The sequence below is a fragment of the Opisthocomus hoazin genome, chromosome W (assembly GCF_030867145.1).
Source record: "Opisthocomus hoazin isolate bOpiHoa1 chromosome W, bOpiHoa1.hap1, whole genome shotgun sequence".
Taxonomy (NCBI): domain Eukaryota; kingdom Metazoa; phylum Chordata; class Aves; order Opisthocomiformes; family Opisthocomidae; genus Opisthocomus; species Opisthocomus hoazin.
Genome location: NC_134453.1, coordinates 4,312,670 through 4,329,269, shown reverse-complemented (window position 1 = coordinate 4,329,269; position 16,600 = coordinate 4,312,670).

The following is a 16,600-nucleotide window of genomic DNA, read 5'->3' as shown; positions in this document are numbered from 1 at the left end:
TGTTAAGCCTCATTTGCTCATGGCATTGCTTGCAGTCACACACAGAGACTGGGGCTGCTTGCTTGCCTTGCCACCTCATACTTGAAACGTCGCCCGGGGATCCCTGCCGGGTGCCTCCAGACTCCCTGCACTGAAAATGCGAACATCTCACAGAATCACAGAATCACAGAATAGTAGGGGTTGGAAGGGACCTCTGTGGGTCATCTAGTCCAACCCCCCTGCCGAAGCAGGGTCACCTACAGCAAGCTGCACAGGACCTTGTCCAGGCAGGTCTTGAATATCTCCAGAGAAGGCGACTCCACAACCTCCCTGGGCAGCCTGTTCCAGTGCTCCGTCACCTTCAGAGGGAAGAAGTTCTTCCTCATGTTCAGACGGAACTTCCTGTGCCTCAGTTTGTGCCCATTGCCCCTTGTCCTGTCACTGGGCACCACTGAAAAGAGCTTGGCCCCATCCTCCTGACACCCACCCTTCAGATGTTTGTAGGCATTTATAAGGTCCCCTCGCAGCCTTCTCTTCTTCAGGCTGAACAAGCCCAGTTCCTTCAGCCTCTCCTCATACGGGAGATGTTCCAGTCCCCTCATCATCCTCGTAGCCCTCCGTTGGACTCTCTCCAGTAGCTCTTCATCTTTCTTGAACTGGGGAGCCCAGAACTGGACACAGTACTCCAGATGAGGCCTCACCAGGGCAGTGTAGAGGGGAAGGAGAACCTCCCTCGTCCTGCTGGCCACACTCTTCTTGATGCACCCCAGGATCCCATTGGCTTTCTTGGCAGCCAGGGCCCACTGCTGGCTCATGGTAAACCTGTCGTCCACCAGGACACCCAGGTCCCTCTCCTCAGAGCTGCTCTCCAGCAGGTCCACCCCAAGCCTGTACTGGTGCACGAGGTTGTTCCTCCCCAGGTGCAGGACCCTGCATTTGCCTTTGTTGAACCTCATCAGGTTCCTCTCTGCCCAGCTTTCCAGCCTATCCAGGTCACGCTGAATGGCAGCACAGCCTTCTGGTGTATCTACCACACCTCCCAGTTTGGTGTCATCAGCAAACTTGCTGAGGGTACATTCTAACTCTTCATCCAGGTCGTTGATGAAGAAGTTAAACAAGACTGGGCCCAGTACTGACCCCTGGGGGACACCACTTGTTACCAACCTCCAACTAGACTCAGCGCCGCTGATGACAACCCTCTGAGTTCTGCCATTCAGCCAGTTCTCTATCCACTTCACCGACCACTCATCCAGCCCACACTTCCTCAGCTTCCCTAGGAGGATATCATGGGAGACTGTGTCGAAAGCCTTGCTGAAGTCAAGGTAGACAACATCCACGGCTCTCCCTTCGTCTAGCCAGCCAGTCATGTCATCGTAGAAAGCTATCAGATTGGTCAGGCATGATTTCCCCTTGGTGAATCCATGCTGACTACTCCTGATAACCTTCTTTTCTTCCACTTGCTTCATGATGGCCTCCAGGATAAGCTGCGCCATCACCTTTCCTGGGATGGAGGTGAGGCTGACCGGCCTGTAGTTCCCTGGGTCCTCCTTCTTGCCCTTTTTGAAGATTGGAGTGACATTGGCCTTTCTCCAGTCCTCGGGCACCTCTCCTGTGCTCCAGGACCTCTCAAAGATGATGGAGAGTGGCTCAGCAATGACATCCGCCAGCTCCCTCAGCACTCGTGGGTGCATTCCATCGGGGCCCATGGATTTGTGGATATCCAGATCACTTAAGCGATCCCTCACACAGTCCTCCTCGACCAAGGGAAAGTCGTCCTCTTTGTAGGCTTCTTCTCTTACCTCCGGGGCCTGGGATTCCTGAGGGCCAGTCTTAGCACTGAAGACTGAAGCAAAGAAGGCATTCAGTAGCTCTGCCTTCTCCGCATCCTCCGTCACCAGGACACCCGCCTCATTCAGCAGCGGCCCCACGTTGTCCCTAGCCTTCCTTTTGCTGCTGATGTAGTTGAAGAAGCCCTTCTTGTTGTTTTTGACATCCCTTGCCAGCTTCAATTCCAGGTGAGCCTTGGCCTTCCTCGTCGCATCCCTGCACGCTCTCACCACGTTTCTGTACTCTTCCCAAGTGGCCTGCCCCTCTTTCCACATTCCATGGACCTTTCTCTTCTGCCTGATCTCCGCTAGAAGCTCCTTGTTTAACCATGCAGGTCTCCTGCCTCCTTTGCTCGATTTCTTTCTCAGGGGGATGCATTGCTCCTGTGCATGGAAGAAGTGTTGTTTAAAGAGCGACCAGCACTCATGGACCCCCCTGCCTTCGAGAGCCCTGGCCCACGGGATGCCTCCCAGTAGCTCCTTGAAGAGGGCAAAGTCAGCCCTCCTGAGGTCCAGGGTTTTGATCCTGCTTATCGCCCTGCTTCCTCCACGCAGGATCCTGAACTCGACCATTTCATGGTCACTGCAGCCGAGTCTACCTCCAACCTTCACATCCTCCACCAGTCCCTCCTTGTTTGTTAATACGAGGTCCAGCAGCGCGCCTTTCCTTGTTGGTTCCTCCACCACTTGCATCAGAAAGTTATCATCGATGCTCTGTAGGAACCTCCTGGATTGCGCCTGCCTAGCTGTATGGTCTTCCCAGCTGATGTCAGGGTGGTTGAAGTCCCCCATGAGAACCAGGGCCTGTGACTGTGAGGCTGCTTGCAGCTGCCTGTAGAAGGCCTCATCAACCTCCTCCTCCTGGTCAGGTGGCCTGTAGTACACACCCACCGTAATGTCACCCTTATGAGCCTGTCCCTTAATTCTAACCCACAAGCTTTCAACTTGTTCCTCATTTGCCCCCAGGCCAAGCTCAATGCATTCTACTTGCTCCCTCACATATAGAGCAACTCCCCCACCTCTCCTTGTTGGTCTGTCTTTCCTAAAGAGTCTGTAGCCATCTATGACAGCATGCCAGTCATGCGAGTTGTCCCACCATGTTTCTGTGATGGCGACCAAGTCGTAGCTGTCCTGCTGTATAATGGCTTCCAGCTCCTCCTGTTTATTGCCCATGCTACGTGCATTGGTGTAAACACACTTGAGCTGGGCTGTCAATCTCACCCCTGGCCTTGGCACTCCAAGCCTAGGCTCATCCCTAGTGAGCTGGGCAATATCCCCTTCCCCCTTCGAACCTAGTTTAAAGCCCTCTCAATGAGCCCCGCCAGCTCGTGGCCAAGAATTCTTTTTCCCCTTTGAGATAGCTGAGTTCCACCTGTCGCCAGCAGGCCCGGTGCTGTGTACACCTCCCCATGATCAAAGAAGCCAAAATTTGACCGATGGCACCAGTCCCTGAGCCACCTGTTAACCAGGTGAGTTTTCCTGCCCCTTTCAGTGCTGTTCCCTGCCACTGATGGGATGGAGGAAAACACCACCTGCGCCCCTGATCCCTCAACCAATCGCCCCAGTGCCCTGAAGTCCCTTTTGATGGCCTTGGGATTTCTTTCTGCTATCTCATCCCCGTCAACCTGCATTACCAAGAGGGGGTAGTAATCAGAAGGCCGCACCAGACCAGGGAGTTTCTTCGCAACATCCCTAACCCGGGCCCCAGGGAGGCAGCAGACTTCCCTGTGGGATGGGTCCGGTCGGCAGATCGGGCCCTCTGTTCCCCTCAGAAGGGAATCACCTATGACAATGACCCTCCTTTTTTTCTTAGTTGAGGCAGTCGTAATTCTTGGGGCTGTCTGACTCGTTCTAGGCAACCCCCTGGATGGAGCCTCACCTTCACCCACATCCTCTGTGGCCGGTCCCTCACATTCCAGAGCCCCATATCTGTTGCTTAAGGGCAACTGGGCCGGTGAGGGAGGCCGGGGGGAGATTCGCTTGGCCCCCCAGCAGGGACCCGTTTCCATTCCCCCCCATCTCTTAGGCCCCCTCTTTCTGCTCGGTGGCAAGAGGGTAGGGGGTTCTCTGCTTTCTGTGGAGCCGCTTCCTGCTGCCTCTGCCTCAGGGAGGGCAGGGTGCGGCTCCACCAGTCGATCTCCCTCTCACACTCCCGGATGCTCCTCAGCCTCTCCACTTCCTCCTTCAGCTCTGCCACCAGGCTGAGCAGGTCATTCACCTGCTCGCACCGAACACAGCCGTTGTCTCTGCTGTCCGCCGGTACGAGCGCCAGGCTCAGGCACTCCCTGCAGCCAGAGACCTGGACACTCGCGTTCTTGCGTGGGGCCTCCGTCTGGGTCCCCACACTCCTTCGAGCAACAGCTTTACCACGGGTGGTAACCATGGCTAGAATATCTCCTGGAAGAGCGATGCCCACTACTTGAGTTGCCAGAAGGGGCGGCTGTACCCTGCCAGTCGCCTTTCCCGCTCGCCCTGCCTGCACGAACTGCCGCGCAAACTGCTGCGCCGCTCCCGGGCTGCTGCGCCACCTCTGTTTGCCGGCTCTGTTCGCCCGCGCTCCCTGGGGGCTGCTCTTATCCGTGAGGGGGTTTGACCACTGTCACACTCGACTCCGCCCCCGCTGAGTCAGACCTGCCGCTTGTTGGCACCTCCCAACTTCCCGCTCTGGGGGGGGGCTGGGGTCTCCTCTCTCTCTCTTGGCGCTTTTTGCCGCCTCGCCGCTGCGGTTTTGCCACCAGAGAAAGGGTCCCTCGGCGCGAGCCTCTGCTCCAGAACCCTTCACCTTCAGTAGCTTCGCTGAAATGGTCGAAATGGCGGGCACACCGGCTTTTAAACTGCCGCTGTCACACTCGACTCTGCCCCCGCTGAGTCAGAGCTGCCGCTCGTTGGCACCTCCCACTTTCCCGCTCGGGGGGGGGGGCTGGGGTCTCCTCTCTCTCTCTCGGCGCTTTTTGCCGCATAGCCGCTGCGGTTTAGCCACCGGAGAAAGGGTCCCTCGGCGCGAGCCTCTGCTCCAGAACCCTTCACCTTCAGTAGCTTCGCCAAAAAATCTCCATATAGATCACTGCGAAAAAGGACTAGCCTTGAAAGCTGTTGCTCAGCCTCATCTGCCCATGGCACTGCTCGCACAGATGCACAGAGACTGGGGCTGCTTGCTTGCCTTGCCAACTCAAACTTCAAACGTAGCCTTGGTGTTCCTTCCGGGTGCCTCTAGCAGACCTGCATCGAAAATGTGAAAGTCTCCAGACAGCCCGCACCCAAAAGGGGCTAGCCTGGAAAGCTGTTGGTCAGCCTCATCTGCTCATGGCATTGCTTGCACAGACGCGTGGAGACTGGGTCTACTTGCTTGCCTTCTCACCTCAAACTTCAAACTCATCACAGGGGGTCCTTGCCATGCCCCTTCCACAGCCCTGACCTGAATATGCGAACGTCTCAGGATATCTCTTACCAAGTATTGGCTAGCCTGGAAAGCTGTTGCTCAGCCTCATCTGCCCATGACACTGCTCGCACAAGCACACAGAGACTGGGTCTGCTTGCTTGCCTTTCCACCTCAAACTTCAAACATAGCGCGGGACTCCGTGCTTTGTGCCTCCAGCAGTCGTGCTCAATAAATGCGAACGTCTCCAGATAGCTCGCATCCAGAATGGGCTTGTGTTGGCGTGGGTTACGGATCCGTTGTAAAGATGTGACCCCAATATGAGTATGATCGTTCACTCTTTAGTAGTCAGCAAAACAAGGTTTATATAGCAAAACTATTACAGCATCTGAATGGTTAAACCCCCAACCCATATATAGGCAAAACTACTGCAACTTGTTGTGATTGGTGCAGAGCTGCATCTCGAAGTGAAAACAGTACTATGGCAGGAAACAACAACGTGGCAGGAAGGAAGTGACAGTGTGGCAGGAAACGGTGACGTTCCCCCTGCTCCAGTGTCCCGAGCTCGTCGCTCTGCCTTCCCAGCAGGGTTCCGTGTCAGCCGCTCCCAAGGCTCACTTCCGGATCGGAACCTGGGTTGCTCAACGCACCAAGCTATGTCCCCTCTCGTCCAGCCAGGACTGCACAATTCCCCTTTTGCCACGATTGAGAGACGGGACACCTGCTTGGTACAAGCAGAATGTTCGTTTTATTGTTCTTACACACATACATTTATACAGATCAAAAGGCAGCGTGTTTTAAACTGATTGGTTAAGTTTCAAACTAGGCACCTATTGATTGGTTAACACAGTTGCTAACACAGACACATTCTTTTCCTAAGCTTATCTAAACTAAGGCCATGCAGACACATTCTCTTCTTATCTTATCTAAGGCCCTGCTTCCTCCTTCAAGATGGCTCGGCACTATCTCCCTTCTTCTCAGGGTTTATGGCCCACAAGTTCCAGCACATCCTTCCTTATCAATTGCACCGCGCTGGGGGCCCTGCTGAGGCCCACATCTCCCCCTTCCTGTTGTACAATAAGAATTCCTTTTACTGAGCGTGTTATTAGTTTTTGCAAACACTGCAACAGGCATGGAAGAAGTAATAGCAACAAAATAAAAACTATTAAAACATAAACTGCTATTTTTACTAGGCTTCTTAACCATCCAGACAGACCCCATCTTCCAAAAAGTTTATCTAGCCAATCCCACTTGTCGTCCTGACGGAGTTTGGAGACTCCGTCCTTAAGCTTTAGGATGCTGGCATGGATTGACTCAGAGTGATCAGAAAGATTCATACAACACATGCCCTCAAAGTCCTCACAGCCATGGCCCTGTGCTAAAAGCAAAAAATCTATGGCAGCTCTATTTTGTAATGTTGCATGGCGAACGCTATCTACATCTAATAAAAGACCCGACAATGCACTGCTAGTAGCATTCGTTTGTTTAGCAAGCCAGCAGCCAAGCTTATGTAATGTTGCCAATGCTTTTGCAGCGGCAGCTCCAGGTAAAAAGAGAGAGGCGGCAAAATGCTGACTAAAGGACCAGAATTCTACATTATCATCACACTCAGGGGTGCAGGCATGAACACTACGTTTTGCCCTATGGGAGAGGCGGTATTGCAAAATCATAGATGTGTTAGGGGTCAATACTGACAAGCGCCCAAGACTACACGGACCTCCTTTTATATGCGAGGGGATACCGGGCCATGCTCTGTCTCCACAAATAAAAAATATCCCTGGAGGCAACAAGAGGGGAGCATTAGTAGACTTAGACAAATTCGTTGCTGTATAATTGCACCAAACAGTGTCATTTTTGAAGACAGGGTGAGCAGGCGAAACATCCCATGCCTTAGATTGATTCTTTCCCGTGTAGTTAAACTTGACACAAAAGTCCATCTTTACAGACCCTAACAGCTCAATTTCTTGTGGCTCCAGAGTAGCAAGTGGAAGCTGGGGGGTCCACATGTCCCAACAGTCTGTTACATTTCGAGACACGTTTTTAGATGGGAAGATATGCTGAAGATCCCTGGGAATCGGCCAGTCGTTTAATGGCAAGCCCACAAGACAAGTAGAAAAAGGGTTGTTAGGAGAAACTGTAGCGAGGCACAAGGTATCCTGTCCCGTAAGATTCGCTAGTGTCACCCATACGTTAACTTTGGGCAATGCAGGCAAAAATGAATAGTTAGATGCCTCCCCTATCATAACCATAATTAGAAGTATTATTTTCAGAGCAGTTTTCTGCCCTTTTTCACCTTCCAAGCAAACCGTTTTTTGCATCGTTCTTTCGTTCGATTCCAGTCCTTTTTTAAGGCAGACCATATAGCAGGCACTAGGTTAGTTCTACTACACTCTAAGTTAGAAAATGATATATCCTCTGCTCTTTTTAGTACTAGATTTGGCCCACTCAGCACAGTTATAAAAATATCGGTTGCTGCCCGATTGTTCGTGCCCGGTAACGAGTAGAAGTCTAGTGACATCAATTTCCCTTTCTAAGCAAGCATCACACCAACGTCTGGCGAGTGTCACCCGACGCCACCATTCCTGCCCACAAGTATAGCATTTACACAAAACCCACGGTTCACAAGTGTTACAGAAAAGACACGAAACTCTTGTGACTGGTGTTTCTATATGCTGGTTCATACAGTCCTTCTATTTTTATGATTCAGCCGTCCTGATTGTCCCGGTCCTCTGGAGGAGGTTCACCAACTTGCTGCTCCGAAGGTTGGTCCCGAGTGCGATCCGATTCGTCCTCAGATGGTTGTGGCAACGATTCGCGGAAAGGCCGCACGCTTTTCACTGGAATCCATCGGGGGCCTCTTTCTGTGGAAACACAAGCATAACCTCTGCCCCACGTGATAAGGGGGTAAGGCCCCATGATCTTACCTGTTTCGGGATCTCGAATCAATACCGGGGCCTTGATTGTTGCTTCAAACGAAGCGTTTGTATTAAAATGACGAACTATCGGAGGGTTGCTGTCTAACAGAGAACAATTTAAAAAATTAAAAACATATAAGGCTTTCTGTAGACGCTCCTCAGGGGTAGCAGTCCCTACTCCCCCTTTTTGTTGTTGTAACAAGCGTTTCAGAGATTGATGAGAGCGTTCAATTAAGGATTGGCCTGTAGGGGAGTGAGGAATGCCAGTAACGTGAGTAATCCCCCAGGAGTTAAAAAAAGCTTTTGTTGCGGCGGACACGTAGGCAGGGTCGTTGTCCGTCTTGATCTGAGAGGGTATACCTAAAGTAGCAAAGGCACGCATTAAATGTTTTTGAACATCACGTGTCTTTTCTCCTGTGTGGCAGGAGGCAAATAAGGCACCCGAAAAGGTATCAATGGAAGAGTGAATACATTTTAGATGACCAAATTCTGAAAAGTGGGTTACATCAGTTTGCCACAGTTGTAAGCTCTGCAGTCCCCTAGGATTAACCCCTCCCGCTACCGACGGAAAGGAGTGTTTTTGACAGTCAGGACACACGGCGATAATATTAGTTGCTTGCTGAGTAGTGAGGCCGAATTGTCGTTTAAGACCTCCAGGATTCTGGTGAAAGAAAGAATGGCTGAGTTTAGCCTGTGCTACGCGATCCGGTAATACTTGCACTGGTAACGTAAGTATATCAGCTTGTCGATTCCCTTCTGCAATAAAACCAGGTAAAACAGTATGTGCCCTGACGTGCATAACAAAATAGGGATGAGGGCGCGAGTCCAGGAGGAAAATAAGTTCCTGCAATAAAGCAAACAATTCAGAATGTGAGACATCACGTAACACAGATGCTTCAGCCCGTTCAACAATTCCTGCAGCATAAGCTGAGTCAGTAACTATGTTAAGCGGTGTGGACCACTTTCGAAAGACTCGAACAACTGCGGTCAGCTCTACTATCTGAGGAGAACCAGGCACAGTCTCTATATCCGAGTCCCATTGTCCACGCTGGTCATCCCACCATAAGATGACCGATTTATGCGACTTTCCAGAGCCGTCCGTAAACACGGTGAGGGCCTGCAAGGGTTGGTCGCTTCTTTTTGGCCTGGACAGAAGATGAAAGTCAGCATTGAGTAGCTTATGAGATGGCGGGTGAGAGGTAAGTTGGCCTGTATAGCCAGCTATCGCTATACTGAAGGCGTCGGATTGTTGGTGGAGCCACTGTAAATAAGTACTTGCCACAGGCAAACAGATGCAGGCAAAGTCCATTCCTGATAGTGTCAGTAAACGTTGCCGGGCTCTAATGATTAAAGATGCAAACATCTCGTGCTGTGTTGAAATAGACTTTGTGGACTGATTGGGGAAGAAAATCCATTCAATAATCAGCAGTGGGTCTGATTTCTGAGAATCCCACTGAAATATTAGCGCATGAGGTTGTCGAGCGGGGTTCAAAATAATCAGAAAAAAAGGTAGCTAGGGAGCCCATCGATGTGCTTGTCGGAGACTAATTGCTGTAGCAACCTTTTGCAGGGAGGTAGTGGCTTCAGGGTCAAGACTGCGGGGGGAGCGTAAGTCAGTGTCCCCTTTTAGCAGTCTAAATAAAGGACTTAAATCTGCATTAGAAATCCCCAACAGTGGTCGGACCCAATTGATTGTTCCCAACAATTTCTGTACATCATGTAAATTCTGTATGTCTGTCTGTATCTGCAGAGGTTGGGGAATTATAGTCCGGGCCCTGATGCGCCAACCTAAGTATTTCCATGGAGATATTTTTTGAATTTTTTCCGGCGCAATACAGAGGCCTGCCGAGTTAACGGCAGCCATGACAAGGGCTACAGCTTCCTCCATGACCTCATGGAGTTGTGCAGCCACCAGGATGTCATCCATATAGTGATACAACAAGACACTAGGCATCGTAGTTCTAACAGGGGTGAGTACTTTAGCTACATACCATTGACAAATCGTAGGACTATTCTTCATTCCCTGTGGCAGCACAGCCCACTGGTATCTTTGCAACGGGGCTTGCATGTTGACGCTTGGAACTGAAAAGGCAAATTTAGGAGCATCGTCTGGATGCAGTGGGATATTGAAAAAGCAGTCTTTGAGGTCAATAACAGTCAAGTGCCAATCTCGAGGGATCATAGTATAGGACGGGAGTCCTGGTTGAAGGGCTCCCATATCTTCCATAGCGTCATTAATTTTTCTAAGGTCATGGAGTAAGCGCCACTTGCCAGTTTGTTTCTTGATGACAAAGACAGGTGAAATCCAAGGGCTAGTGGAGGGCACGATGTGCCCTTTTGTCAACTGCTCCGTGACTAATTCCTGGAGGGCGCGAAGCTTTTCCAGAGGGAGGGGCCATTGATTTACCCAAATAGGGTCTTCGGTTTTCCAAGTTAATTTCAGGGTGTCGCGCACTTCAACGGCCCCATCTAAAAATGGGTTCGAATGGACATTCCCCACTGAGACAGTACGTCGCGCCCCCACAGGACCATAGGAACAGGCAACACAAAAGGCTTAACAGAAGCTGTATGCCCTTCCGGACCTTGGATTTGGATTAACTCTACGCTTTGGTGGCTTTTACCAGTTCCCCCAATTCCAGCCAATGTCTGGGAAACGTTAGCCAGAGGCCATTGTGGAGGCCACTTGGCCTGGGATATTACTGTGACATCAGCTCCAGTATCAATAATCCCATTTAATATTACTTGCTGCCCCCCACGAATAAGGGTACATTGGTACACAGGTCGTTTCTGAGAAATAGACTGTACCCATAGAATTTGTGGGTCCCCCATAGATCCAAACCCACCCTGCCTTTGTTGAGGCTGGTTAGGAACTGGGGAGTCCGTCACTGTGGGAATCAATATCAATTGTGCTATACGGCTGCCTTCTGGCACCGTGCAGGGAGGAAACGGGGTCCATGCCATGATTTTAATTTCATCATTACTGTCAGAATCAATGACTCCTGGTAGTACAAAAAGTCCTGACAAGGTGGTAGATGATCTTCCTAACAAAAGCGCTTGGGTTTTTGGGAGTAGGGGCCCCGAAACATTTGTTAACAATAAGTGAACCGAGGAATCGAGCAACGTTACTGTGTGAGAGGTTGCCAGGTCCAATCCGGCGCTACCAGCTGCTGTTGGGTGGAGACTTGAGACACTGCTGGTTCCCTCCGTAGCGGTTGAAACATCGGCTGCGGTACTTATGTCTGCGCGCGTCGCTGCCCCGTGCTCCGCGATTGGTTTCCCTGTATCGGTTGACCCTGGAAATCATACTTAGACCGACATTGATTAGCATAATGACGCCCTTTTCAGCATCTAGGGCAGACCCCAGGGGCCTGGGGCCTGGTACCAGCATTGGTAGCCAAACAGTTCTTTTTCAAATGACCTGGTTTGCCGCAACCATAACAATTCCCGGGCCCCCCAGAGCTGTGCACGGCCGCGAAAGCAGCAGCCATGGCTTCAAATTTATGATCCATAGTGCCAATTCTATTAAAAGCCTCTACCATTTCCACCAGTGTGGGGTTTGGATTTGGGAGAGATTTCAGTAACTTTTTACAATCCACACTAGCATTTTCTACAGCCAATTTTAACAACAAAATCTCCCGCGCTTCCGTATTGTCTATCTGACGCTCCAGGGCTTGCTTCAGCCTGTCAATAAACTGCATATAAGGTTCCCGGGGGTCCTGGGTAATCGTAGTGAAGGTTTTTTGCGGTTTTTGTGAGTCAGGGACCTTAAAAAGGGCTTTTTTAGCTTCTTCACGAGTCGCCTCAAGAGCTTCCCGTGGGATATCCCGGGCTTGAGCCACCGGATCAGCATACTGACCCGTGCCAGTAAGGTGTTCTATAGTCAGCGCAGCTATAGCTGCATTGCCATGACCCACGTAAGTCGTGAGAAGTGCCTGGAGTCCCCCCCTCCAGTGTGACTCCCACAGGGAGTACTGTGTCGGAGTCAGTAACAGTTGCGCTAAAGATTTTAAATCATGCGGAGTCATAACATAAGTGTCGAAAACAGAAGACAACAAACTTGCAAAATATGGAGACGAAAGCCCGTGCTCAGTAACAGTACGACGCAGCTCCTTAATTACCGAGAAAGATAAAGCCTCCCACTGAGCCCCCCGACCCTGATAGATCACGGGGGCTACAATTGTTTTAGCGATTTCTAACTCCCCCTCCTTCAAGGCTTGGCGTTTTAGATTAGCCCACACATCGCGCGGGTTAGGGGGGTAGAGATCCAGTTCTTTTTCAGGATCCACCGGACCCGGGTCAAAAGGATCCCCCCTGGGGGGTATCCTGCAGCACACACTCTTAAGGGTTTGTCCTCCGGCAGCACCGGAGGCGCCGTGGGAAAGTTATCCTCCTCCCCTGCTTTGTCTTTATGATTTTTCTCTTGCGCTTTTAAAGTCTCAAAAACACTCCTCCACCAGGGGAGCATATGCTGGGCTTCGGCGTTCCCTGTCATTGCCGCATCCCATAGTTTCACCCCCACATCGTCCCAAAGTTCCCGCGTAAAGATAGTAGACGCAGTTACAGTGGGCATCTTCACCTGTACCCATTTAAGTATCAGTTTGAGATCGTGCCCAGAAATATTCTTTCCATGTCTTTTAAGGAGAGCTTTCATAAGCTCATATACGTCTCTCTCTGGGGAAGACGTCTGACTTCCCATGTTTCCCACAGCTCACCTCTCAGCTCCGGAGGGACTGTTTAAGCCGGCTCCTGCTTCCTTTCAGCAGCTCATTCAACGTCCTGTGGGACTCGCAGCATGCCACGCAGGTAGGTGGTTTTTCTCCGAATCACATCAGGGTCACCAATTTGCCGCGATTGAGAGACGGGACACCTGCTTGATGCAAGCGGGATGATCGTTTTATTGTTCTTACACACATACATTTATACAGATCAAAAGGCAGCGTGTTTTAAACTGATTGGTTAAGTTTCAAACTAGGCACCTATTGAATGGTTAACACAGTTGCTAACACAGACACATTCTTTTCCTAAGCTTATCTAAACTAAGGCCATGCAGACACATTCTTTTCTTATCTTATCTAAGGCCCTGCTTCCTCCTTCAGGATGGCTCGGCACTATCTCCCTTCTTCCCAGGGTTTATGGCCCACAAGTTCCAGCACATCCTTCCTCATCAATTGCACCGCGCTGGGGGCCCTGCTGAGGCCCACACCCCTTCTTGTTTTTGAGCAAGCCAGGTTTGCTTCGTCATCTTGGAGAGAGCCCTTTTAAGACAGCTAAAGCAAATACATATTATAATTCCAACAGCAAGTAACACGATACATATGCGCAAAATTTCTACAATTAAACTGTTAAGCCAAGCGGGCAGATTACCAAAGAGAGAGATGAGCAATCCATCAAAAAATCCCTGGTTTTGTTGTATTTGATTGGCGTGCTGTTCGAGCCATTGTAATTGCTTGTGGATGGACTTAGTATGATCGGACAAGTTCATACAGCACATGCCTTCAGAAGCTTCACAACCATGTCCCTGGGCCAGCAGTAAAAAATCAATTGCGGCTCTATTTTGCAATACTGCATGTCGTAGACTACTCTGATCTTCTAGCAAGGACTGCAAGACTTTTGTGGTAACACTGGCTTGCTTCTCTGCCCAGCATTCAGTGTTCGCCAATCTAATTCTGTAGCAGTGTTCCGTGTTCGCTACTTTCAAGGTCTATCTCCATTACCAAGCCTGGGTTGCTCAACAGCACCAAACTATGTCCCCTCTCGTCCAGCCAGGAATCCACAATTCCCCCTTTTTGTTTTTTTGAGCAAGCCAGGTATAGTTGATGAAGTTGTTGATGATGATGAGAGCTGACATAATTTTGGTCTTCAGCTTGCTACCAGTTTTTCAGAGGCCCACACAAACTACAATACTAACAGTATAAGAACACAAATGCTAATTGAAGACATAGAGATGTGAAGTGCATACCACAACCTGCTGGATATAAAGAAAGATTAAATTAACTTGAGAATGATACATACTGATGGTAAATCTGTTACCTAGCATATGGGTGTAGATTGATTTACTTGTATTCAATTTTCTTGCTGGATTTACTTGTATCCAGTTTTCTTCCTGTGTGGACGGTGGGACTAAAGTACCGCTTGACCACAACATATCATTATTGTCAATGGGAGGGGATGCATCTCATCGCGTTAGGCGTCGAAATAGCAGTGTATCAATAATATGAGCTCAGTAAATTTGCACTTGGGTTATAGGTATACTTATCACATATACAAACATCCATAACATTTAGTATTGGCTATCGATATTAATTACCTAGGTTAAGATCAATGTATCTAGAACTATGACTCATTAACTATATAGGCTAAAATTAATGTACATAAAAGCATAAAGCTGCAAACATCACCACATCTATTCCCTGCTGCACCAAATGCTTCTGAAGTCTTGATAAATCAGAGTCCAAACACAACAGTCTAAAGTCAAAAACCAGAAATAGTCAATACCTGCAGAACTTACCAAACCAAAAGACACAAAACAGTTACTTAGTCCAGACAAATCCGTTAGATTACAGAAACCAAATAAATCCATCAGATCACAGAAATGTAAGCACTGCAACATAAAATCACACGTTCATGGTCGCGACCACACACACACACACACAGGCACAACAAGTTTTCAGCATAAATCCAAATATTGCAAAGACAGGACTTACAATAATATTCAACATTTACCAGACAAATTCCCAAGCTTCAGTTTCAGGAAGAGTACTCTCTTTTCAATTCTGGATTAGAAAGGACGCTTTCCTTTCTCGTCAGGGATATAGCTCAATGCTGTGAAGCTTTTACTATGACTAACAAATAGGCAACAAGAAACAATACTGGAAGAATGCCTTTGCCTTATTAATGGTTCCTGCTCATAACTTTTTGGTCCGGTGATCAGAGGTTCTCCCCGAAAATCCCTCGGTGCCAGCTGGAGGTCCTGCAATCCCTCGGACCACTGAAGTTCAAGAGCAGCGTCCTACCTGGGTACCCAAAATCTATTACTAGAAAGCAGCAAAATAATTAACTTCCTAAAACTTAATGTTGGAGTTCTAGAAAGCAGGCATTCTTTACTGCAGTACTGAACGCACAGGGAACAGTTCTACTCAAATGTGTGTACCGAAAAGACACTCTTACTAGATATTTATGCCATGTTAACATACATAATCATTACATTTCTGCGAAGTACTTATCATTCTCCATTTCTGCCCCCCTTTTTTTAATATATATATATATTAATGTCTTTTGTACATGCATATTGGCACCTCTGGGCAGTTGTCAGGAGCCCTCAGGTGAAGGTTTATACTTTTCCTCACGGTGTCTGCTAGTTGACCTTTGCTCTTGTGCAGACGCAGTTCTGAAATCACGTATACCGTGTCCTCCAAGATTGCTTCGTTATAGAAAAGCTGTTGTGGAAGATAATTGCCAAATATGCAAGGAATGTATTAATTGGTGTGGGTGGTGCACCCACTGCAGTCATCAGAGTACTTGCGTTTGCTGTAATTTTTTCAGTGTTCCCTGTGTAATAGGATCATCCAGAGTGGATCTCTTCTGCTTCCATGTCAGAGGTTGCTCCCTGAGAGTGAGCGTGGTCACCTCTGGCATCGGATTCTGCGTTACGTTCTTTCAGCTCATGATATAGCTTCACATATATTGCAGGTAACCATCGAGGGCCTGTTGAAAGAAGAACACACGCATACCCTCTTCCCCACATTATTAGCTCTATAGGACTTGTCCATTGTGATTCCCCAAATTCTTTATACCATACTTTTGGTCGAACCACAAATGGAGGGACCATCCCGAATTGACGGTCAGCTGCTGTTGTAAATAATTGATCATCAGAACGATTTTAAAAATTAAGTACATTAACTGTTCCTGTGGGGTAACACTGCCCATAGGATTCCCCCTTTTTTGTTTATTTAGCATAGTTTTGAGGGTCCCGTGGACACTTTTGACAATGGCTTGTGCAGTAGAAGAATGCTGTATACCTGTAACAAGTTGTATACTCCAGTCCTGTAGGAAAACAGAAATTGTCCGTGAAAAGTTCCTTTTCTCCCATATGTGCCGTGGCTACCAGAAATCCTGAGAAAGTATCCACATTAACATGTACACAATGCAGTTGACCAAATGTTGATATATGTGTAATATCACTTTGCCACAACTCATCAGCTCGTAAACCACGAGGGTTCCCTCCTGCACACGATGGTACGGGTGTAATACATTGACAGTCAGGGCATGCATGAACATTTTTTGTGGCTTGCCCCTGGGGCAAAGCAAATTGTTTATGCAAGGAAGAGGCATTTTGATGAAAGAAGTCATGAGATAATCGGGCTTGCTTGAAACTGTGTGGCAGTACTGCTGCCATTGTCAATTTATCTGCTACAACTTTTTCTTCAGTTATTGGTTTTAGTAGAGTAGTATGTAACTATATATGCATTATAAAATACACACGTACACGATTTTCTAATTTCAAT